Raw genomic sequence first — 26407 nt, 5'->3', positions numbered from 1 at the left:
CTGTAAGAAGGTGTGAATGTACGACCATAGTTGGTAAAAAGCGGGTAAGAAAAGGTTAAAATACCCGACTCTACACAATCAATAGCGGGAGTGGAGTTGTTCGGCTAAAAGAAGGTGTGAAAGTCCGACCATTGTTTGTAAAAAGCGGGTAAGAAAAGGTTCGAATGCCAAAATATACACCATCAAAAGCGGAAGCCGAGGTGTTCGGCTGCAAGTAGGTGTGAATGTCAGATCATAATTTGCAAAAAGCTGATGAGAAAGGTGTGAATGACCGACAATAATTGCTGAAAAATGTGTTAGAAAAGGTAAGAATGCCGTACCATTCATCATCAAAAGCGGGAGAAGAGGTGTTCGGCTGCAAGAAGCTGTGAATGTCCAGCCATAATTACTCAAAAACGGGTAAGAAAAAGTAGTATTGCCAGACCATAAAAGATCAAAACAGGGAGCGGAGGTGTTCCGCTGTAAGAAGGTGTGAATGTCAAACCATAATTGGTAAAAAGCGGGTAAGAAAAGGTTAAAATACCCGACTGTACACAATCAATAGCAGGAGCGGAGTTGTTTGGCTACTAAAAGGTGTGAAAGTTCGACCATGGTTTGTAAAAAGTGGGTAAGAAAAGGTGTGAATGCCGGACAATGTATGATCAAAAGAGGGAACGGAGGTTTTCGGCTGCAAGAAGGTCTAAATGTCCAACCAAAATTTGTAAAAACCGGGGAAGAAAAGGCTCGGAAGCCCGACTATACACCATCAAAAGCGGGAGCGGAGGAGTTCAGCTGCAAGAAGGTCTGAATGTCCATCAATAATTGCTAGAAAACATGAAAAAAAATTTTCGAATATCCAACCGCACATGATCATAAGTGGGAGAGGAGGTGTTCAGTTGCAAGAAGGTGTGAATGTCCACCCATAATTCCTCAAAAATGGGTAAAAAAAAGGTGCGAATGCCCAACCATACATCATCAACAGCAGGACTGGATGTGTTCGGCTACAAGAAGGTTTGAATGTCCGACCATAGTTTGTAAAAAGCGGATAAGAAAATGTTTGAATGCCCGAACATACACCATCAAAAGAGGGAGCGGAGGTGTTCCGCCATAAGAAGGTGTGAATGTCCGACCGTAGTTGGTAAAAAGTGGGTAAGAAAAGGTTAAAATACCCGACTGTACACAATCAATGGCGGGAGCGAATGTGTTCGGCTACAAGAAGGTGTGAAAGTCCGACCATGTTTTGTAAATAGCGGGTAAGAAAAGGTGCGAATGCCCAACAATGTATGATCAAAAGAGGGAGCGGAGGTTTTCGGCTAAAAGAAGGTCTGAATGTCCAACCATAATTTGTAAAAACCGGGGTAGAAAAGGCTCGAAAGCCCGACTATACACCATCAAAAGCGGGAGCAGAGGGGTTCAGCTGCAAGACGGTCTGAATGTCCATCAATAATTGCTAGAAAACATGAAAGAAAATTTTCGAATATCAAACCGCACATGATCATAAGTTGGAGCGGAGGTGTTCAGCTGCAAGAAGGTGTGAATGTCCACCCATAATTCCTCAAAAATGGGTAAAAAAAAAGGTGCGAATGCCCAACCATACATCATCAAAAGCAGGACTGGATGTGTTTGGCTACAAGAAGGTTTGAATGTCCGACCATAGTTTGTAAAAAGCGGGTAAGAAAAGGTTCGAATGCCCGAACATACACCATCAAAAGAGGGAGCGGAGGTGTTCCGCCATAAGAAGGTGTGAATGTCCGACCGTAGTTGGTAAAAAGTGGGTAAGAAAAGGTTAAAATGGCCGACTGTACACAATCAATAGCGGGAAGGGATGTGTTCGGCTACAAGAAGGTGTGAAAGTCCGACCATGTTTTGTAAAAAGCGGTTAAGAAAAGGTGCGAATGCCCGACAATGTATGATCAAAAGAGGGAGTGGAGGTTTTCGGCTGCCAGAAGGTCTGAATGTCCAACCATAATTTGTAAAAACCGGGGAAGATAAGGCTCGAAAGCCCGACTATACACCATCAAAAGTGGTAGCAGAGGTGTTCAGCTGCAAGAAGGTCTCAATGTCCATCAATAATTGCTAAAAAACATGAAAGAAAATTTTCGAATATCAAACCGCACATGATCATATGCGGGAGAGGAGGTGTTCAGCTGCAAGAAGGTGTGAATGTCCACCCATATTTCCTGAAAAATGGGTAAAAAAAAGGTCCGAATGCCCAACCATACATCATCAAAAGCAGGTGTGAATGTCAGATCATAATTTGCAAAAACCTGATGAGAAATGGTGAGAATGCCCGACTATACACCATCAAATGCGGGAGCGGAGGTGTTCGGCTGTGAGTAGGTGTGAATGTCCGACCATACTTGCTGAAAAATATGACAAAGCAGTTTTCACTTGGTTCTAGTGAAGGAAATCATTTTATATCAAAATCCGAAATTGTGTAGAACTCGTAGAAATAAGTTTATTCTCGGATTCCTAAAGGTTTAGTGTTTTTCTTCAGTATACTGCAAAGTAATACTTTCTATTTTGTTGAAACCGATTCAGACATGGATAAATATCAAGGACAAAGCAGCTTTAACTTGGTTTGAGTGAAGGAATTCATTTTATATCAAAATCCGAAATTGTGTAGAACTCGTCAATCGACGCTTATTCTCGGATTCCTGAAAAGGTTTAGAGTTGTTCTTTCCTATCCTGCAAAGTACAACGTTCTTTTTTTGTTTAAAGCTATTTAGACATGGATAAATATGAAGGACAAAGCAGTTCCTTCTGTGGGTACAGTAGCTCCCGGAATATGGTGACTGCAGGCCCTGAGCCTTGTGGACATAAGGCCCTCCTTCCCTGTGTTGGGTCCCAGGTTGCGGGGATGCCTATTGCAGCCAGTCTCTGGCTGCCCTCTCCGGGGTGGGAGGGACCAGGCGGACGAATAAATTATTCTGCTAGTTTATATATTTTAAACATAAACAATAAACATTTATAAAACTTCCCTTGGCAAGGCAAATCTGTTTGGCATAAAAGGTATTCAGACTACAACTCTAGTGCCATAATGCACAACTTTTGATATTTATTTTGATATTTATATATTTTGATATAAAATGAATTCCTTCACTCAAACCAAGTTAAAACTGCTTTGTCCTTCATATTTATCCATGTCATAATAGCTTTAAACAAAAAAAGAACGTTGTACTTTGCAGGATAGGAAAGAACAACACTAAACCTTTAGGAATCCGAGAATAATCTTATTTTCACGAGTTCTACACAATTTCGGATTTTGATATAAAATGAATTCCTTCACTCAAACCAGGTTAAAACTGCTGTGTCCTTCATATTCATCCATGTCATAATAGCTTTAAACAAAAAAGAACGTTGTACTTTGCAGGATAGGAAAGAACAACACTAATTTTTTTCAGGAATCCGAGAATGAGCTTCTTGTCACCAGTTCTACACAATTTCGGATTTTGATATAAAATGAATTCCTTCACTCAAACCAAGTTAAAACTGCTTTGTCCTTCATATTTATCCATGTCTAAATAGGTTTCAACAAAAAAGAAAGTATTACTTTGCAGTATACCAAAGAACAAAACTAAACCTTTAGGAATCCGAGAATAAGCTTCTTGTCACCAGTTCTACACAATTTCGGATTTTGATAAAAAATGAATTCCTTCTCTCAAACCAAGTTAAAACTGCTTTGTCCTTCATATTTATCCATGTCTGAATAGGTTTCAACAAAAAAGAAAGTATTACTTTGCAGTATACCAAAGAACAAAACTAAACCTTTAGGAATCCGAGAATAAGCTTCTTGTCACCAGTTCTACACAATTTCGGATTTTGATATAAAATGAATTCCTTCACTCAAACCAAGTTAAAACTGCTTTGTCCTTCATATTTATCCATGTCTAAATAGGTTTCAACAAAAAAGAAAGTATTACTTTGCAGTATACCAAAGAACAAAACTAAACCTTTAGGAATCCGAGAATAAGCTTCTTGTCACCAGTTCTACACAATTTCGGATTTTGATATAAAATGAATTCCTTCTCTCAAACCAAGTTAAAACTGCTTTGTCCTTCATATTTATCCATGTCTGAATAGGTTTCAACAAAAAAGAAAGTATTACTTTGCAGTATACCAAAGAACAAAACTTAACCTTTAGGAATCCGAGAATAAGCTTCTTGTCACCAGTTCTACACAATTTCGGATTTTGATATAAAATGAATTCCTTCTCTCAAACCAAGTTAAAACTGCTTTGTCCTTCATATTTGTCCATGTCTGAATAGGTTTCAACAAAAAAGAAAGTATTACTTTGCAGTATACCAAAAAACAAAACTAAACCTTTAGGAATCCGAGAATAAGCTTCTTGTCACCAGTTCTACACAATTTCGGATTTTGATATAAAATGAATTCCTTCACTCAAACCAAGTTAAAACTGCTTTGTCCTTCATATTTATCCATGTCTAAATAGGTTTCAACAAAAAAGAAAGTATTACTTTGCAGTATACCAAATAACAAAACTAAACCTTTAGGAATCCGAGAATAAGCTTCTTGTCACCTACACAATTTCGGATTTTGATATAAAATGAATTCCTTAACTCAAACCAAGTTAAAACTGCTTTGTCCTTCATATTTATCCATGTCTGAATAGGTTTCAACAAAAAAGAAAGTATTACTTTGCAGTATACCAAAGAACAAAACTAAACCTTTAGGAATCCGAGAATAAGCTTCTTGTCACCAGTTGTACACAATTTCGGATTTTGATATAAAATTAATTCCTTCACTCAAACCAAGTTAAAACTGCTTTGTCCTTCATATTTACCCATGTCTAAATAGCTTTAAACAAAAAAGAACGTAGTACTTTGCAGGATAAGAAAGAACAACACTAATTATTTTCAGGAATCCGAGAATAAGCTTCTTTTCACGAGTTCTACACAATTCCGGATTTTGATATAAAATGAATTCCTTCACTCAAACCAAGTTAAAACTGCTTTGTCCTTAATATTTATCCATGTCTGAATAGGTTTCAACAAAAAAGAAAGTATTACTTTGCAGTATACCAAAAAACAACACTAAACCTTTAGTAATCCGAGATTAAGCTTATTTTCACCAGTTCTACACAATTTCGGATTTTGATATAAAATGAATTCCTTCACTCAAACCAAGTGAAAACTGCTTTTTCAGCAAGTATGGTCGGACATTCACACCTACTCACAGCCGAACACCTCCGCTCCCGCATTTGATGGTGTATAGTCGGGCATTCTCACTATTTCTCATCACGTTTTTGCAAATTATGATCTGACATTCACACCTGCTTTTGATGTTGTATGGTTGGGCATTCGCACCTTTTTTTACCCATTTTTCAGGAATTATGGGTGGACATTCACACAATCTTGCAGCTGAACACCTCCTCTCCCGCATATGATCATGTGCGGTTTGATATTCGAAAATTTTCTTTCATGTTTTCTAGCAATTATTGATGGACATTGAGACCTTCTTGCAGCGAAACACCTCCGCTCCCTCTTTTGATTGTGTATGTTCGGGCATTCAAACCTTTTCTTACCCGCCTTTTACAAACTATGGTCGGACATTCAAACCTTCTTGTGGCCGAACACATCCACTTCTGCTTTTGATGATGTATAGTTGGGCATTCACACCTTTTCTTACCCATTTTTCAGTAATTATTGGTGGACATTCCGACCTTCTTGCAGCTGAACACCTCCGCTCCCGCTTTTGATGGTGTATAGTCGGGCTTTCGAGGCTTTTCTTCAACGGTGTTTACAAATTATGGTTGGAAATTCAGACCTTGCAGCCGAACAACTCCGCTCCCTCTTTTGATCATACATTGTCGGGCATTCGCACCTTGTCTTACCCGCGTTTTACAAACCATGGTCGGACTTTCACACCTTCTTGTAGCCGAACAACTCCGCTCCCGCTATTGATTGTGTACAGTCGGGTTTTTTAACCTTTTCTTACCCGCTTTTTACCAACTATGGTCGGACATTCGCAGCATCTTACAGCGGAACACCTCCGCTCCCAATTTTGATGGTGTATGTTATGGCATTAGAACTTTTTCTTAACCACTTTTTACAAACTATGGTCGGACATTCAAACCTTCTTGTAGCAGAACACATCCACTTCTTCTTTTGATGATGTATGGTTGGGCATTCGCACCTTTTCTTACCCATTTTTCAGGAATTATGGGTGGACATTCACACCTACTTGCAGTCGAACAGCTCTGCTCCCACTTTTGATTATGTTTGGTTGGATATTCGAACCTTTTCTTAACTGCTTTTTACAAACTTTGGTCAGACGTTCACACCTTCTTGCAGCCAAACACCTCCGCTTCCGCTTTTGATGGTATATATTCGGGCATTCGAACCTTTTCTTACGCGCTTTTTACCAACTATGGTCGGACATTCACACCGTCTTTCAGCGTAACACCTCCGCTCCCTCTTTTGATAGTGTATGTTCGAGCATTCGCACCGTTTCTTACCCGCTTTTTACAAACTATGGTCGGACATTCAAACCTTCTTGTAGCCGAAAACCTCCACTCCCTCTTTTGATCAGACTTCGTAGGGCATTCGCACCTTTTCTTACCCGCTTTTTACAAACTATGCTCGGACATTCAAACCTTCTTGTAGCCAAACACATCCACTCCTGCTTTTGTTGATGTATGGTTGGGCATTCGAACCTACTTGTTGCCCGCTTTTCATTAATTATGGGTGGACATTCACACCTTGTCGCAGCCAAACACCTCCGGTCCCTGTTTTGATCATGTATGGTTGGACATTTGCACCTTTTCTCACCAGCTTTTCAGGAATTATGGGTGGACATTCACACCTTCTTGCAGCTGAAAACCTCCTCTCCCACTTATGATGATGTGCGGTTTGATTTTCCTAAAATTTTCTTTCATGTTTTCTAGCAATTATTGATGGACATTCAGACCTTCTTGCAGCTGAACACCTCCACTACCGCTTTTGATCATAAATTGTCGGCCATTCGCACCTTGTCTTACCCGCTTTTTACAAACTTTAGTTAGACATTCATTCCTTGCAACTGAACCACCTCCGCTCCCTGTTTTGATCATGTATGGTATGGCAATACCACCTTTTCTTACCCGTTTGTGAGTAATTTGTGAGTAACCTACTTGCAGTCGAACAGCTCTGCTCCCGCTTTTGATTATGTTTGTTTGGATATTCGAACCTTTTCTTAACTGCTTTTTACAAACTATGGTCGGACATTCAAACCTTCTTGTAGCCAAACACATCCACTCCCGCTTATGATCATGTGCGGTCTGATATTCGAAAATTTTCTTTCATGTTTTCTAGCAATTACTGATGGACATTCAGACCTTCTTGCAGCCGAACACCTCCGCTCCCACTTTTGATGGTGTATAGTCGGGCTTTCGCGCCTTTTCTTCCCCGGTTTTAACTAATTATGTTTGGACATTCAGACCTTCTTGCAGCAGAACACCTCCACTCCCTCTTTTGATCATACATTGTCGGGCATTCGCACCTTGTCTTACCCGCTTTTTACAAAGTTTACTCAGACATTCACACCTTGCAGTTGAACCACCTCCGCTCCCTGTTTTGATCACGTATGGTCTGGCAAAACTACTTTTTCTTACCCGTTTGTGAGTAATTATGGCTGGACATTCACACCTACATGCAGTCGAACAGCTCTGCTCCCGCTTTTGATTATGTTTGGTTGGATATTCGAACCTTTTCTTACCCGCTTTTTACAAACCATGGTCGGACTTTCACACCTTCTTACAGCGGAACACCTCCGTTGCCTCTTTTGATGGTGTATGTTCGGGCATTCGAACCTTTTCTATCCCGCTTTTTACAAACTATGGTCGGACCTCCCCCCTGAGCTTTCACCTTATCGTGGTGGGGGAGTTTGCGTGCCCCAATGAGTCTGGGAGCTATGTTGCCCGGGGCTTCTAGCCCCTGATAAGGGTCACCCAAGGCAAACAGATCCTAGATGAAGGACCAGACAAAGAACAGCTCAAAAGACTCCTTATGATGAATAAGAAAATTGGACCTCGTGATCCCTTGCCCGGATATGGGACACCGGGGCCTCCCCCCGGAGCCAGGCCTGGGGGTGGGGCCCGGCAGCGGGCGCCTGGTGGCCGGGCCTTTGCCCATGGGGCTCGGTCGGGCATAGCCCGAAATCATGACGTGTGCCCCCCTTCCGACAGGCTCACCACCCGTGGGAGTGGCCAAGGGGGTCGGGTGCTATGTGAGCTGGGTAGCAGCCGAAGGCGGAGGCCTTGGTGGTCTGATCTTCGGCTACTGAAGCTAGCTCTTGGGACGTGGAATGTCACCTCTCTGATGGGGAAGGAGCCCAAGCTGGTGCGCGAGGCTGTGCGGTTCCGGCCAGATATAGTCGGACTCACCTCGACGCACGGCTTGGGCTCTGGAACCAGTCCTCTTGAGAGGGGTTGGACTCTCTTCCACTCTGGAGTTGCCAGTGGTGAGAGGCGCAGATCAGGTGTGGACATACTTATTGCCCCATGGCTGTGTGCCAGTACATTGGGGTTTACCCCAGTGAACGAGAGGGTAGCCTCCAACCGCCTTCGGGTGGGGGGACGGGTCCTGACTGTTGTTTGTGCCTATGCGCCAAACGGCAGTTCAGAGTACCCACCCTTTTTGGAGTCTCTGGGGGAGGCACTGGAGAATGCTCCTACCGGAGACTCCATCGTTCTTCTGGGGGACTTCAATGCTCACATGGGCAATGACAGTGAGACTTGGAGGGGTGTGATTGGGAGGAAAGGCCCCCCCTATCTGAATCAGAGTGGTGTTATGTTGTTGGACTTCTGTGCCAGTCATGGACTGTCCATAACGAACACCATGTTCAGGCATAAGGGTGTCCATATGTGCACTTGGCACCAGGACACCCTTGGCCGCAGTTCGATGATCGACTTTGTGGTTATATCATCGGACTTGCGGCCGTATGTCCTGGACACTCGGGTGAAGAGAGGGGTGGAGCTGTCAACTGATCACCACCTGGTGGTGAGTTGGCTCCGCTGGTGGGGGAGGATGCCGATCAGACCTGGCAGGCCCAAACGTTTGTCAGAATCCCCCGTCAGAAGGAGCTTTAACTCCCACCTCCGGCAGATCTTCAACCATATCCCGGGGGAGGTGGGGGACATTGAGTCCGAATGGGCCATGTTCCGTGACTCCATTGCCAAGGCAGCTGATCGGAGTTGTGGCCGTAAGGTGGTCGGTGCCTGTCGTGGCGGCAACCCTCGAACATGCTGGTGGACACCAGTGGTGAGGGAAGCCGTCAAGCTGAAGAAGGAGTCCTATCGGGCCATTTTGAGCAGTGGGACCCTGGAAGCAGCCTATAGGTACCGGCAGGCCAGACGGGCTGCGGCTTCGGCAGTTGCTGAGGCAAAAACTCGGGCCTGGGAGGAGTTCGATGAGACCATGGAGAACGATTTCTGGACGGCCTCGAAGAGATTCTGGTCCACCATCCGGCATCTCAGGGGGGGAAGCGGCACACAGTCAACACTGTGTAGAGTGGGGACGGGCTTTGCTGACCTCAACTAGGGATGTTGTGAGTCGGTGGGGGGAGTACATCGAGGAACTCCTCAATCCTACCAACACGTGCTCGGAAGAGGCAAAGTCGGAGAGCTCGGAGACGGGGCCTCCCATTTCTGGGGCTGAGGTTGCCAAGGTGGTCAAAAAGCTCCTCGCTGGCAAGGCCCCGGGGGTGGATGAGGTCCGTCCTGAGTTTCTCAAGGCTCTGGATGTTGTAGGGCTGTCTTGGCTGACACGCCTCTGCAGCATCACGTGGACATCGGGGACAGTGCCTCTGAACTGGCAGATTGGGGTGGTGGTCCCCCTCTTAAAAAAGGGGGACCGGAGGGTGTGTTCCAACTATAGGGGTATCACACTCCTCAGCCTCCCTGGTAAGGTCTATTCAGGGGTATTGGAGAGGAGGATCCGTCGGATAATCGAGCCTCGGATTCAGGAGGTGCAGTGTGGCTTTCGTCCTGGCCGTGGAACAGTGGACCAGCTCTATACCCTCGGCAGGATCCTGGAGGGTGCATGGGAGTTCGCCCAACCAGTCTACATGTGTTTTGTGGACTTGGAGAAAGCGTTCGACCGTGTCCCTCGTGGAGTCCTGTGGGGGGTGCTCCAGGAGTATGGAGTGCCGGACCCCTTGATAGGGGCCGTTCGGTCTCTGTATGACCGGTGCCAGAGTTTGGTCCGTTTCCGGTGAGAGTTGGACTCCGTCAGGGCTGCCCTTTTTCACCGATTCTGTTCCTAACGTTTATGGACAGAATTTCTAGGCGGAGCCAGGGCGTTGAGGGTGTCCGATTTGTCGACCTCAGAATCAGGTCTCTGCTTTTTGCGGATGATGTGGTTCTGTTAGCGTCATCAGGCCGTGACCTTCAGCTCTCACTGGAGCGATTCGCAGCCGAGTGTGAAGCGGCTGGGATGAGAATCAGCACCTCCAAATCCGAGACTATGGTTCTCAGCCGGAAAAGGGTGGAATGCTCTCTCCGGGTCGGGAATGAGATCCTTCCCCAAGTGGAGGAGTTCAAGTATCTCGGGGTCTTGTTCACGAGTGAGGGACGAATGGAGCGGGAGATTGACGGGCAGAGCCCGCAACACTGCAGACGCCGCACCGACCCGTCGTTGTGAAGAAGGAGCTGAGCCAGAAGGCGAAGCTCTCTATTTACTGGTCAATCTACGTTCCCATCCTCACCTATGGACACGAGTTGTGGGTAGTGACCGAAAGAACGAGCAAATACAAGCGGCCGAAATTGGTTTCCTCCGCAGGGTGTCTGGGCTCTCCCTTAGAGATAGGGTGAGAAGCTCAGTCTTCCGAGAGGGGCTCGGAGTAGAACCGCTGCTCCTCCGCATTGAGAGGAGTCAGATGAGGTGGCTCGGGCATCTGGTTAGGATGCCCCCTGGACGCCTCCCTGGGGAGGTGTTCCGGGCACGTCCCACTGGGAGGAGACCCCGGGGAAGACCCAGGACACGTTGGAGAGACTCTGTCTCTCGGCTGGCCTGGGAAGGCCTGGAAGGTGGAGCGGAAGTGTTCGGCTGCAAGAAGGTGTGAATGTCCGACTATATTTGGTGAAAAGCAGGTGAAGCAAGGTCTGAATGCCCAACCTTACATCATCAAAAGCGAGATCAGAGGTGTTTGGCTGCAAGAAGGCCATAGTTTGCCAAAAGCGGGTAAGGTGCGAATGTCCGACTTAATATCAACAAAAGTGGGGGCATAGGTCTTCGGATGGAAGTGGGTGTGAATATCCCACCCTACAAGTATGGTGGAGAGGAATGGTCGACCATAGTAAAAAGCGGGTGAGAAAAGGTGCGAATGTCCAACCAAACATGATCAAAACAGGGAGCGGAGGTGTTTGGCTGCGACAAGGTGTGAATGTCCACCCATAATTAATGAATAGCGGGCAACGAGTAGGTTCGAATGCCCAACCATACATCATCAAAAGCAGGAGTGGATGTGTTCGGCTACAAGAAGGTTTGAATGTCCGAGCACAGTTTGTAAAAAGCGGGTAAGAAAAGGTTCGAATGCCCGAACATACACCATCAAAAGAGGGAGCGGAGGTGTTCCGCTATAAGAAGGTGTGAATGTCCGACCATAGTTGGTAAAAAGCGGGTAAGAAAAGGTTAAAATACCCGACTGTACACAATCAATAGCGGGAGCGGATGTGTTCGGCTACAAGAAGGTGTGAAAGTCCGACCATGGTTTGTAAAAGGCGGGTAAGAAAAGGTGCGAATGCCCGACAATGTATGATCAAAAGAGGGAGCGGAGGTTTTCGGCTGCAAGAAGGTCTGAATGTCCAACCATAATTTGTAAAAACCGGGGAAGAAAAGGCTCGAAAGCCCGACTATACACCATCAAAAGCGGGAGCAGAGGGGTTCAGCTGCAAGGAGGTCTGAATGTCCATCAATAATTGCTAGAAAACATGAAAGAAAATTTTCGAATATCAAACCGCACATGATCATAAGCGGGAGAGGAGGTGTTCAGCTGCAAGAAGGTGTGAATGTCCACCCATAATTCCTGAAAAATGGGTAAAAAAAAGGTGCGAATGCCTAACCATACATCATCAAAAGCAGGTGTGAATGTCAGATCATAATTTGCAAAAAGCAGATGAGAAAGGGTGAGAATGCCCAACTATACACCATCAAATGCGGGAGCGGAGGTGTTCGGCTGTGAGTAGGTGTGAATCTCCGACCATAATTGCTGAAAAATGTGTTAGAAAAGGTAAGAATGTCGGACCATACATCATCAAAAGCGGGAGAGGTGGTGTTCGGCTGCAAAAATGTGTGAATGTTCGACTAAAGTTTGTAAAAAGCAGGTAAGAAAAGTTGCGAATGCCCGACAATGTATGATCAAAAGAGGGAGCGGAGGTTTTCGGCTGCAAGAAGGTCTGAATGTCAAACCATAATTTGTAAAAACCGGGGAAGAAAAGGCTCGAAAGCCCGACTATACACCATCAAAAGCGGGAGCAGAGGGGTTCAGCTGCAAGGAGGTCTGAATGTCCATCAATAATTGCTAGAAAATATGAAAGAAAATTTTCGAATATCAAACCGCACATGATCATAAGCGGGAGAGGAGGTGTTCAGCTGCAAGAAGGTGTGAATGTCCACCCATAATTCCTGAAAAATGGGTAAAAAAAAAGGTGCGAATGCCTAACCATACATCATCAAAAGCAGGTGTGAATGTCAGATCATATTTTGCAAAAGGCTGATGAGAAAGGGTGAGAATGGTTGGACATTCACACCTACTTGCAGCGGAACACCTCCGCTCCCTCTTTTGATGGTGTATGTTCGGGCATTCGAACCTTTTCTTACCTGCATTTTACAAACTATGGTTGGACCTTCAAACCTTCTTGTAGCCGAACACATCCACTCCTGCTTTTGATGATGTATGGTTGGGCATTCGAACCTACTTGTTGCCCGCTTTTCATTAATTATGGGTGGACATTCACACCTTGTCGCAGCCAAACACCTCCGCTCCCTGTTTTGATCATGTATGGTTGGACATTCGCACCTTTTCTCACCCGCTTTTTGCAAACTATGGTCGGCCATTCACAGCTTCCTCTCCACCATACTTGTATGGTGAGATATTCACACCCCTTGCATCCGAAGACTTCCGCCCCCACTTTTGTTGATATTTAGTCGGTAATTTGCACCTTACCCGCTTTTGGCAAACTATGGCCTTCTTGCAGCCAAACACCTCTGATCTCGCTTTTGATGATGTAAGGTTGGGCATTCAGACCTTGCTTCACCTGCTTTTCACCAAATATAGTCAGACATTCACACCTTCTTGCAACCGAACACTTCCGCTCCACCTTTTAGTGTTCTATCACACCTTTTTTTTCATCGCATTTTATAGATTATGGTTGGAAATTCTCAACCAGTCTCATCCGACGACCTCTCCTCCCACTTTTGTTAATATATTTGAACTTTATTCGGACATTCACACCTTCTTGCAGCTGATCCACCTCCGCTCCCTGTTTTGATCATGTATGGACCGGCATTCTTACCTTTTCTAACACATTTTTCAGCAATTATGATCAGAGATTCACACCTACTCACAGCTCCGCTCCCGCATTTGATGGTGTATAGTCGGGCATTCTAACCCTTTCTCTTCAGCTTTTTGCAAATTATGATCTGACATTCACACCTACTTGCAGTCGAACAGCTCTGCTCCCGCTTTTGATTTTGTTTGGTTGGATATTCAAACCTTTTCTTAACTGCCTTTTAAAAACTTTGGTTGGACGTTCACACCTTCTTTTGTAGCCGAACACATCCAGTCCTGCTTTTGATGATGTATGGTTGGGCATTCGCACCTTCTTGCAGCTGAACACCTCCTCTCCCGCTTATGATCATGTGCGGTATGATATTCGAAAATTTTCTTTCATGTTTTAAAGCAATTATTGATGGACATTCAGACCTTCTTGCAGCTGAACCCCTCTGCTCCCGCTTTTGATGGTGTATAGTCGGGCTTTCGAGCCCTTTCTTCCCCAGTTTTTACTAATTATGTTTGGACATTCAGACCTTCTTGCAGCCGAACACCTCCGCTCCATCTTTTGATCATACATTGTCGGGCATTCATACCTTGTCTTACCCGCTTTTTTACAAGCTTTAGTCGGACATTCACACCTTCTTGCAGCTGAACCACCTCCGCTCCCTGTTTTGATCATGTATGGTCTGGCAATACTACCTTTTCGTAGCAGTTTGTGAGTAATTATGGCTGGACTTTCACACCTACCTGCAGCCGAACACCACCTCTCTCGCTTTTAATCATGTATGGACCAGCATTCTTACCTTTTCTAACACATTTTTCAGCAATTATGGTCGAAGATTCACACCTACTCACAGCCGAACAACTCCGCTCCCGCATTTGATGGTGTATAGTCGGGCATTCTCACCCTTTCTCATCAGCTTCTTGCAAATTATGATCTGACATTCACACCTGCTTTTGATGATGTATGGGTGGACATTGACACCTTCTTGCAGCTGAACACCTCCTCTCCCGCTTATGATCATGTGCGGTTTGATATTCGAAAATTTTCTTTCATGTTTTAAAGCAATTATTGATGGACATTCAGACCTTCTTGCAGCTGAACCCCTCTGCTCCCGCTTTTGATGGTGTATAGTCGGGCTTTCGAGCCTTTTCTTCCCCGGTTTTAACTAATTATGTTTGGACATTCAGACCTTCTTGCAGCAGAACACCTCCACTCCCTCTTTTGATCATACATTGTCGGGCATTCGCACCTTGTCTTACCCGCTTTTTACAAAGTTTACTCAGACATTCACACCTTGCAGCTGAACCACCTCCGCTCCCTCTTTTGATCATGTATGGTCTGGCAAAACTACTTTTTCTTACCTGTTTGTGAGTAATTATGGCTGGACATTTACACCTACATGCAGTCGAACAGCTCTGCTCCCGCTTTTGTTTTTTTGTTTGGTTGGATATTCGAACCTTTTCTTACCCGCTTTTTACAAACCATGGTCGGACTTTCACACCTTCTTGTAGCCGAACAATTCCACTCCCGCTATTGATTGTGTACAGTCGGTTATTTTAACCTTTTCTTACCCTTTTTTTACCAACTATGGTCGGACATTCACACCGTCTTACAGCGGAACACCTCCGTTCCCTCTTTTGATGGTGTATGTTCGGGCATTCGAACCTTTTCTATCCCGCTTTTTACAAACTATGGTCGGACCTCCCCCTGAGCTTTCACCTTATCGTGGTGGGGGAGTTTGCGTGCCCCAATGAGTCTGGGAGCTATGTTAACCGGGGCATCTAGCCCCTGATAGGGTCACCCAAGGCAAACAAATCCTAGATGAAGGACCAGACAAAGAACAGCTCAAAAGACTCCTTATGATGAATAAGAAATTTGGACCTCGTGATCCCTTGCCCGGATATGGGACACCGGGGGTGGGGCCCGGCAGCGGGCGCCTGGTGGCCGGGCCTTTGCCCATGGGGCTGGGTCGGGCATAGCCCGAAATCATGACGTGTGTCCCCCTTCCGACGGGCTCACCACCCGTGGGAGGGGCCAAGGGGGTCGGGTGCTATGTGAGCTGGGTAGCAGCCGAAGGCGGAGGCCTTGGTGGTCTGATCTTCGGCTACTGAAGCTAGCTCTTGGGACGTGGAATGTCACCTCTCTGATGGGGAAGGAGCCGGAGCTGGTTCACGAGGCTTAGCGGTTCAGGCTAGATATAGTCGGACTCACCTCGACGCACGGCTTGGGCTCTGGAACCAGTCCTCTTGAGAGGGGTTGGACTCTCTTCCACTCTGGAGTTGCCTGTGGTGAGAGGCGCAGAGCAGGTGTGGGCATACTTATTGCACCCTGGCTGTGTGCCAGTACATTGGGGTTTACCCCAGTGAACGAGAGGGTAGCCTCCCTCCGCCTTCGGGTGGGGGGACGGGTCCTGACTGTTGTTTGTGCCTATGCGCCAAACGGCAGTTCAGAGTACCCACCCTTTTTGGAGTCTCTGGGGGAGGCACTGGAGAATGCTCCTACCAGAGACACCCTCGTTCTGCTGGGGGACTTCAATGCTCACGTGGGCAATGACAGTGAGACCTGGAGGGGTGTGATTTGGAGGAACGGCCCCCCAGATCTGAATCAGAGTGGTGTTATGTTGTTGGACTTCTGTGCCAGTCATGGACTGTCCATAACGAACACCATGTTCAGGCATAAGGGTGTCCATATGTGCACTTGGCACCAGGACACCCTTGGCCGCAGTTCGATGATCGACTTTGTGGTTGTATCATCGGACTTGCGGCCGTATGTCCTGGACACTCGGGTGAAGAGAGGGGCGGAGCTGTCAACTGATCACCACCTGGTGGTGAGTTGGCTCCGCTGGTGGGGGAGGATGCCGATCAGACCTGGCAGGCCCAAACGTATTGTGAGGGTCTCCTGGGAGCGTTTGTCAGAATCCCCTGTCAGAAGGAGCTTTAACTCCCACCTCCGGCAGAGCTTCAACCATATCCCGGGGGGAGGTGGGGGACATTGAGTCCGAATGGGCCATGTTCCGTGACTCCATTGCCAAGGCAGCTGATCGGAGTTGTGGCCGTAAGGTGGTCGGTGCCTGTCGTGGCGGCAACCCTCGAACCTGCTGGTGGACACCAGTGGTGAAGGAAGCCGTCAAGCTGAAGAAGGAGTCCTATCGGGCCATTTTGGCCAGTGGGACCCTGGAAGCAGCTGATAGGTACCGGCAGGCCAGACGGGCTGCAGCTTCGGCGGTTGCTGAGGCAAAAACTCGGGCCTGGGAGGAGTTCGATGAGACCATGGAGAACGATTTCTGGACGGCCTCGAAGAGATTCTGGTCCACCATCCGGCGTCTCAGGGGGGGAAGCGGCTCATAGTCAACACTGTGTAGAGTGGGGACGGGCTTTGCTGACCTCAACTAGGGATGTTGTGGGTTGGTGGGGGGAGTACTTCGAGGAACTCCTCAATCCTACCAACACGTGCTCGGAAGAGGCAAAGTCGGAGAGCTCGGAGACGGGGCCTCCCATTTCTGGGGCTGAGGTTGCCGAGGTGGTCAAAAAGCTCCTCGGTGGCAAGGCCCCGGGGGTGGATGAGGTTCTCAAGGCTCTGGATGTTGTAGGGCTGTCTTGGCTGACACGCCTCTGCAGCATCACGTGGACATCGGGGACAGTGCCTCTGGACTGGCAGATTGGGGTGGTGGTCCCCCTCTTAAAAAAGGGGGACCGGAGGGTGTGTTCCAACTATAGGGGTATCACACTCCTCAGCCTCCCTGGTAAGGTCTATTCAGGGGTATTGGAGAGGAGGATCCGTCGGATAATCGAGCCTCGGATTCAGGAGGTGCAGTGTGGCTTTCGTCCTGGCCGTGGAACAGTGGACCAGCTCTATACCCTCGGCAGGATCCTGGAGGGTGCATGGGAGTTCGCCCAACCAGTCTACATGTGTTTTGTGGACTTGGAGAAAGCGTTCGACCGTGTCCCTCGTGGAGTCCTGTGGGGGGTGCTCCAGGAATATGGAGTGCCGGACCCCTTGATAGGGGCCGTTCGGTCTCTGTATGACCGGTGCCAGAGTTTGGTCCGTTTCCGGTGAGAGTTGGACTCCGTCAGGGTTGCCCTTTTTCACCGATTCTGTTCCTAACGTTTATGGACAGAATTTCTAGGCGGAGCCAGGGCGTTGAGGGTGTCCGATTTGTCGACCTCAGAATCAGGTCTCTGCTTTTTGCGGATGATGTGGTTCTGTTAGCGTCATCAGGCCGTGACCTTCAGCTCTCACTGGAGCGATTCGCAGCCGAGTGTGAAGCGGCTGGGATGAGAATCAGCACCTCCAAATCCGAGACTATGGTTCTCAGCCGGAAAAGGGTGGAATGCTCTCTCCAGGTCGGGAATGAGATCCTTCCCCAAGTGGAGGAGTTCAAGTATCTTGGGGTCTTGTTCACGAGTGAGGGACGAATGGAGTGGGAGATTGACGGGCAGAGGCCGCAACACTGCAGACGCCGCACCGACCTGTCGTTGTGAAGAAGGAGCTGAGCCAGAAGGCGAAGCTCTCTATTTACTGGTCAATCTACGTTCCCATCCTCACCTATGGACACGAGTTGTGGGTAGTGACCGAAAGAACGATCAAATACAAGCGGCCGAAATTGGTTTCCTCCGCAGGGTGTCTGGGCTCTCCCTTAGAGATAGGGTGAGAAGCTCAGTCATCCGAGAGGGGCTCGGAGTAGAACCGCTGCTCCTCCGCATTGAGAGGAGTCAGATGAGGTGGCTCGGGCATCTGGTTAGGATGCCCCCTGGACGCCTCCCTGGGGAGGTGTTCCGGGCACGTCCCACTGGGAGGAGACCCCGGGGAAGACCCAGGACACGTTGGAGAGACTCTGTCTCTCGGCTGGCCTGGGAAGGCCTGGAAGGTGGAGCGGAAGTGTTCGGCTGCAAGAAGGTGTGAATGTCCGACTATATTTGGTGAAAAGCAGGTGAAGCAAGGTCTGAATGCCCAACCTTACATCATCAAAAGCGAGATCAGAGGTGTTTGGCTGCAAGAAGGCCATAGTTTGCCAAAAGCGGGTAAGGTGCGAATGTCCGACTTAATATCAACAAAAGTGGGGGCATAGGTCTTCGGATGGAAGTGGGTGTGAATATCCCACCCTACAAGTATGGTGGAGAGGAATGGTCGACCATAGTAAAAAGCGGGTGAGAAAAGGTGCGAATGTCCAACCAAACATGATCAAAACAGGGAGCGGAGGTGTTTGGCTGCGACAAGGTGTGAATGTCCACCCATAATTAATGAATAGCGGGCAACGAGTAGGTTCGAATGCCCAACCATACATCATCAAAAGCAGGAGTGGATGTGTTCGGCTACAAGAAGGTTTGAATGTCCGAGCACAGTTTGTAAAAAGCGGGTAAGAAAAGGTTCGAATGCCCGAACATACACCATCAAAAGAGGGAGCGGAGGTGTTCCGCTATAAGAAGGTGTGAATGTCCGACCATAGTTGGTAAAAAGCGGGTAAGAAAAGGTTAAAATACCCGACTGTACACAATCAATAGCGGGAGCGGATGTGTTCGGCTACAAGAAGGTGTGAAAGTCCGACCATGGTTTGTAAAAGGCGGGTAAGAAAAGGTGCGAATGCCCGACAATGTATGATCAAAAGAGGGAGCGGAGGTTTTCGGCTGCAAGAAGGTCTGAATGTCCATCAATATGTCTGAATTCATTTTATAGCAAAATCCCAAAATCATGCAGGACGTATGAAAAGAAGCTTATTCTCGTAGTCCTGATCCTTCAGTGTTGCTCTTTCTTCTACTGCAAAATACAATGTTGTTCTTTGTTTAAATGGTTTAGACATTGATAAATATGAAGGACAAAGCAGTTTTAACTTGGTTTGAGTGAAGGAATTCATTTTATACATAAAATCCCAAATCATGCAGAACGTATGAAAATAAGCTTATTCTCGGATTCCTGATCCTTCAGTGTTTATCTTTCTTCTACTGAAAAATATAATGTTGTTCTTTGTTGAAGTCCATCTAGACATTGATAAATATGAAGCGCAAAGCAGTTTTAACTTGGTTTGAGTGAAGGAATTCATTTTATAGATAAAATCCGAAATCGTGCAGAACTCATGAAAGTAAGCTTATTCTCGGATTCCTGAAACTTTAGATTTGCTCTTTCTTTTACTGCAAAATACAATGTTGTTCTTTGTTTAAGTCGGTCAAGACATTGATAAATATGAAGGACAAAGCAGTTTTAACTTGGTTTGAGTGAAGGAATTCATTTTATACATAAAATCCCAAATCATGCAGAACGTATGAAAATAAGCTTATTCTCGGATTCCTGATCCTTCAGTGTTTATCTTTCTTCTACTGAAAAATACAATGTGGTTCTTTGTTGAAGTCGATCTAGACATTGATAAATATGAAGCACTTCGCAGTTTTAACTTGGTTTGAGTGAAGGAATTCATTTTATACATAAAATCCTAAATCATTCAGAACTCATGAAAATAAGCTTATTCTCGGATTCCTGATCCTTCAGTGTTTATCTTTCTTCTTCTGAAAAATATAATGTTGTTCTTTGTTGAAGTCGATCTAGACATTGATAAATATGAAGTTAAAAGCAGTTAAAAACCAAAATCATGCAGAATAATTATTATTATTATTATTCTCGGATTCCTGAAACTTTAGATTTGCTCTTTCTTTTACTGCAAAGTCCAATGTTGTTTTTTATGTTTAAATCTTTCTAAACATAGTAAATATGAAAGACAAAACAGTTTTAATATAGTTTGAATGAAGGAATTAAATTTATAGCAAAATTCCAAATCATGCAGAACTATGAAAAGAAGCTTATTCTCGGATTCCTGATCCTTCAGTGTTGCTCTTTCTTCTACTGAATAATACAATGTAGTTCTTTGTTGAAGTCGATCGATAAATATGAAGGACAAAGCAGTTTTCACTTGGTTTGAGTGAAGGAATTAATTTTATAAATAAAATCCCAAATCATGCAGAATGTATGAAAAGAAGCTTATTCTCGGATTCCTAAAACTTTTGATTTGCTCTTTCTTTTACTGCAAAGTACAACGTTGTTTTATTTTTGTTTAAATCTATCTCGACATTGATAAATATGGAAGCACAAAGCAGTTTTAACTTAGTTTGAGTGAAGGAATTCATTTTATAGCAAAATCCGAAATCGTGCAGAACTCATGAAAGCAAGCTTATACTCGGATTCCTGAAACTTTAGATTTGCTCTTTCTTTTACTGCAAAGTACAACGTTGTTTTTTTGTTTAAATCTTTTTAGACATGGTAAATATGAAGGAGAAAACAGTTTTAGCATAGTTTGAGTGAAGGAATCAATTTTATAAGCAAAATCACAAATCATGCAGAACTCACGAAAAGCTTTTTCTCGGATTTCTGAACCTTTAGTGTTGCTCTTTCTTTTACTGCAAAATACAACGTTGTTTTATTTTTGTTGAAATCTAGACATTGATAAATACCAGCCGTACATCTCTGCTGCCGCTTTTGATAATCTATGGTTTGGCATTCTTACCTTTTCTTGCCCGCTTTTTACAAATTATGATCTGACATTCACACCTACTTGCAGCCGAACACCTCGGCTTCCGCTTTTGATGGTGTATATTTTGGCATTCGAACCTTTTCTTACCCACTTTTTACAAACCATGGTCGGACTTTCACACCTTGTAGCCGAACAACTCCGCTCCCGCTATTGATTGTGTACAGTTGGGTATTTTAACCTTTTCTTACCGCTTTTTACCAACTATCGTCGGACATTCACACCTTCTTACAGCGGAACACCTCCGCTCCCTCGCCGAACACATCCAGTCCTGCTTTTGATGATGTATGGTTGGGCACTTGTTGCCCGCTTTTCATTAATTATGGGTGGACATTCACACCTTGTCACATCCAAACACCTCCACTCCCTGTTTTGATCATGTATGGTTGGACATTTGCACCTTTTCTCACCCGCTTTTTGCAAACTATGGTCGGCCTTTCACACCTACTTGCAGTCGAACAGCTCTGCTCCCGCTTTTGATTATGTTTGGTTGGATATTCTAACCTTTTCTTAACTGCTTTTTACAAACTTTGGTTGGACGTTCACACCTTCTTGTAGCCGAACACATCCAGTCCTGCTTTTGATGATGTATGGTTGGGCATTCGCACCTTTTTTTACCCATTTTTCAGGAATTATGGGTGGACATTCACACCTTCTTGCAGCTGAACACCTCCTCTCCCACTTATGATCATGTGCGGTTTGATTTTCGAAAATTTTCTTTCATGTTTTCTAGCAATTATTGATGGACATTCAGACCTTGCAGCTGAACACCTCCACTACCGCTTTTGATGGTGTATAGTCGGGCTTTCGAGCCTTTTCTTCCCCGGTTTTTACAAATTATGGTTGGACATTCAGACCTTGCAGCCGAACACCTCCGCTCCCTCTTTTAATCATAAATTGTCGGGCATTCGCACCTTGTCTTACCCGCTTTTTACAAAGTTTACTCAGACATTCACACCTTGCAGCTGAACCACCTCCGCTCCCTGTTTTGATCATGTATGGTCTGGCAAAACAACTTTTTCTTACCCGTTTTTGAGTAATTATGGCTGGACATTCACAACTACTTGCAGCCGAACACCACCTCTCTCGCTTTTGATGATGTATGAACCGGCATTCTTACCTTTTGTAACACATTTTTCAGCAATTATGGTCGGAGATTCACACCTACTCACAGCCTAACAACTCCGCTCCCGCATTTGATGGTGTATAGTCGGGCATTCTCACCCTTTTTCATCAGCTTTTTGCAAATAATGATCACACATTCAAACCTACTTGCAGTCGAACAGCTCTGTTCCCGCTTTGGATTATGTTTGGTTGGATATTCGAACCTTTTCTTAACTGCTTTTTACAAACTTTGGTTGGACGTTCACACCTTCTTGTAGCCGAACACATCCAGTCCTGCTTTTGATGATGTATGGTTGGGCACTTGTTGCCCGCTTTTCATTAATTATGGGTGGACATTCACACCATGTCGCATCCAAACACCTCCGCTCCCTGTTTTGATCATGTATGGTTGGACATTTGCACCTTTTCTCACCCGCTTTTTGCAAACTATGGTCGGCCTTTCACACCTACTTGCAGTCGAACAGCTCTGCTCCCGCTTTTGATTATGTTTGGTTGGATATTCTAACCTTTTCTTAACTGCTTTTTACAAACTTTGGTTGGACATTCACACCTTCTTGTAGCCGAACACATCCAGTCCTGCTTTTGATGATGTATGGTTGGGCATTCGCACCTTTTTTTACCAATTTTTCAGGAATTATGGGTGGACATTCACACCTTCTTGCAGCTGAACACCTCCTCTCCTACTTATGATCATGTGCGGTTTGATTTTCGAAAATTTTCTTTCTTGTTTTCTAGCAATTATTGATGGACATTCAGACCTTGCTACCGCTTTTGATTATACATTGTCGGGCATTCGCACCTTGTCTTACCAGCTTTTTACAAACTTTAGTCGAACATTCATTCCTTCTTGCAGCTGAACACCTCCGCTCCCGCTTTTGATGGTGTATAGTCGGGATTTCGAGCCATTTCTTCCCCGGTTTTTACAAATTATGGTTGGACATTCAGACCTTGCAGCCGAACACCTCCGCTCCCTCTTTTGATCATAAATTGTCGGGCATTCGCACCTTGTCTTACCCGCTTTTTACAAATTTTACTCAGACATTCACACCTTGTAGCTGAACCACCTCCGCTCCCTGTTTTGATCATGTATGGTCTGGCAAAACTACTTTTCCTTACCCATTTGTGAGTAATTATGGCTGGATATTCACACCTACTTGCAGTCGAACAGCTCTGCTCCTGCTTTTGATCATGTTTGTTTGGATATTCAAACGTTTTCTTACCCGCTTTTTACAAACTTTGGTCGGACGATCAGTTCACACCTTCTTGCAGCCGAACACCTCCGCTTCCGCTTTTGATGGTATATATTCGGGCATTTGAACATTTTCTTACCCGCTTTTTACAAACCGTGGTTGGACTTTCACACCTTCTTGTAGCCGAACAACTCCGCTCCCGCTATTGATTGTGTACAGTCGGTTATTTTAACATTTTCTTACCCGCTTTTTACCAACTATGGTCGGACATTCACACCGTCTTACAGCGGAACACCTCCGCTTCCGCTTTTGATGGTGTATGTTTGGGCATTCGAACCTTTTCTTACCCGCTTTTTACAAACTATGGTCGGACATTCAAACCTTCTTGTAAGCGAACACATCCACTCCCGCTTTTGATCATGTGCGGTCTGATATTCGAAAATTTTCTTTCATGTTTTCTAGCAATTACTGATGGACATTCAGACCTTGCAGATGAACACCTCCGCTCCCGCTTTTGATGGTGTATAGTCGGGCTTTCGAGCCTTTTCTTCCCCGGTTTTTACAAAGTATGGCTGGACATTCAGACCTTCTTGCAGCCGAAAACCTCCGTTCCCTGTTTTGATCATACATTGTCAGGCATTCGCACATTTCTTACGTGCTTTTTACAAACCATGGTCGGACTTTCACACCTTCTTGTAGCCGAACATATCCAGTCCTGCTTTTGATGATGTATGGTTGGGCATTCGCACCTTTTTTTTACCCATTTTTCAGGAATTATGAGTGGATATTCACACCTTCTTGCAGCTGAACACCTCCTCTCCCACTTATGATCATGTGCGGTTTGATTTTCAAACATTTTCTTTCATGTTTTCTAGCAATTATTGATGGACATTCAGACCTTCTTGCAGCTGACCACCTCCGCTACCGCTTTTGATGGTATATATTCGGGCATTTGGTCCTTTTCTTACCCGCTTTTTGCAAACCATGGTTGGACTTTCACACCTTCTTGTAGCCGAACAACTCCGCTCCCGTTATTGATTGTGTACAGTCTGGTATTTTAAACTTTACTTACCTGCTTTTTACAAACTATGGTTGGACATTCAAACCTTCTTGTAGCCGAACACATCCACTCCTGCTTTTGATGATGTATGGTTGGGCATTCGAACCTACTTGTTGCCCGCTGTTCAGTAATTATGGGTGGACATTCACACCTTGTCGCAGCCAAACACCTCCGCTCCCTGTTTTGATCATGTATGGTTGGACATTCGCACCTTTTCTCACCCGCTTTTTGCAAACTATGGTCGGCCATTCACAGCTTCCTATCCACCATACTTGTATGGTGAGATATTCACACCCCTTGCATCCGACGACCTCTCCTCCCGCTTTTGTTAATATATTTGAACTTTATTCGGACATTCACACCTTCTTGCAGCTGATCAGCCTCCGCTCCCTGTTTTGATCATGTATGGACCGGCATTCTTACCTTTTCTAACACATTTTTCAGCAATTATGGTCGGAGATTCACACCTACTCACAGCCGAACAACTCCGCTCCCGCATTTGATGATGTATAGTTGGGCATTCTAACCCTTTCTCTTCAGCTTTTTGCAAATTATGATCTGACATTCACACCTACTTGCAGTCGAACAGCTCTGCTCCCGCTTTTGATTTTGTTTGGTTGGATATTCGAACCTTTTCTTAACTGCTTTTTAAAAACTTTGGTTGGACGTTCACACCTTCTTTTGTAGCCGAACACATCCAGTCCTGCTTTTGATGATGTATGGTTGGGCATTCGCACCTTTTTTTTACCCATTTTTCAGGAACTATGGGTGGACATTCACACCTTCTCCCACCTCTCCCGCTTTTGATGATGTATGGTCCGTTATTCTTACCTTTTCTAACACATTTTTCAGCAATTATGGTCGGAGATTCACACCTACTCACAGCCGAACAACTCCGCTCCCGCATTTGATGGTGTATAGTCGGGCATTCTCACCCTTTCTCATCAGCTTCCTACAAATTATGATCTGACATTCACACCTACTTTTGATGATATATGGGTGGACATTCACACCTTCTTGCAGCTGAACACCTCCTCTCCCGCTTATGATCATGTGCGGTTTGATATTCGAAAATTTTCTTTCATGTTTTAAAGCAATTATTGATGGACATTCAGACCTTCTTGCAGCTGAACCCCTCTGCTCCCGCTTTTGATGGTGTATAGTCGGGCTTTCGAGCCTTTTCTTCCCCGGTTTTAACTAATTATGTTTGGACATTCAGACATTCTTGCAGCAGAACACCTCCGCTCCCTCTTTTGATCATACATTGTCTGGCATTCGCACCTTGTTTTACCCGCTTTTTACAAAGTTTACTCAGACATTCACACCTTGCAGCTGAACCACCTCCGCTCCCTGTTTTGATCATGTATGGTCTGGCAAAACTACTTTTTCTTACTCGTTTGTGAGTAATTATGGCTGGACATTCACACCTACATGCAGTCGAACAGCTCTGCTCCCACTTTTGATTATGTTTGGTTGGATATTCGAACCTTTTCTTACCCGCTTTTTACAAACCATGGTCGGACTTTCACACCTTCTTGTAGCCGAACAACTCCGCTCCCGCTATTGATTGTGTACAGTCGGTTATTTTAACCTTTTCTTACCCTTTTTTTACCAACTATGGTCGGACATTCACACCGTCTTACAGCGGAACACCTCCGTTCCCTCTTTTGATGGTGTATGTTCGGGCATTCGAACCTTTTTTATCCCGCTTTTTACAAACTATGGTCGGACCTCCCCCCTGAGCTTTCACCTTATCGTGATGGGGGAGTTTGCGTGCCCCAATGAGTCTGGGAGCTATGTTGCCCGGGGCTTCTAGCCCCTGATAGGGTCACCCAAGGCAAACAGATCCTAGATGAAGGACCAGACAAAGAACAGCTCAAAAGACTCCTTATGATGAATAAGAAAATTGGACCTCGTGATCCCTTGCCTGGATATGGGACACCGGGGCCTCCCCCCGGAGCCAGGCCTGGGGGTGGGGCCCGGCAGCGGGCGCCTTGTGGCCGGGCCTTTGCCCATGGGGCTCGGTCGGGCATAGCCCGAAA

The sequence above is a fragment of the Leuresthes tenuis genome, unplaced genomic scaffold (assembly GCF_036924035.1).
Source record: "Leuresthes tenuis unplaced genomic scaffold, fLeuTen1.0.hap1 SCAF_4, whole genome shotgun sequence".
NCBI classification, from domain to species: Eukaryota; Metazoa; Chordata; class Actinopteri; order Atheriniformes; family Atherinopsidae; genus Leuresthes; species Leuresthes tenuis.
The sequence above is the reverse complement of the archived record's forward strand: the minus strand, read 5'-3'. Positions refer to the sequence as shown.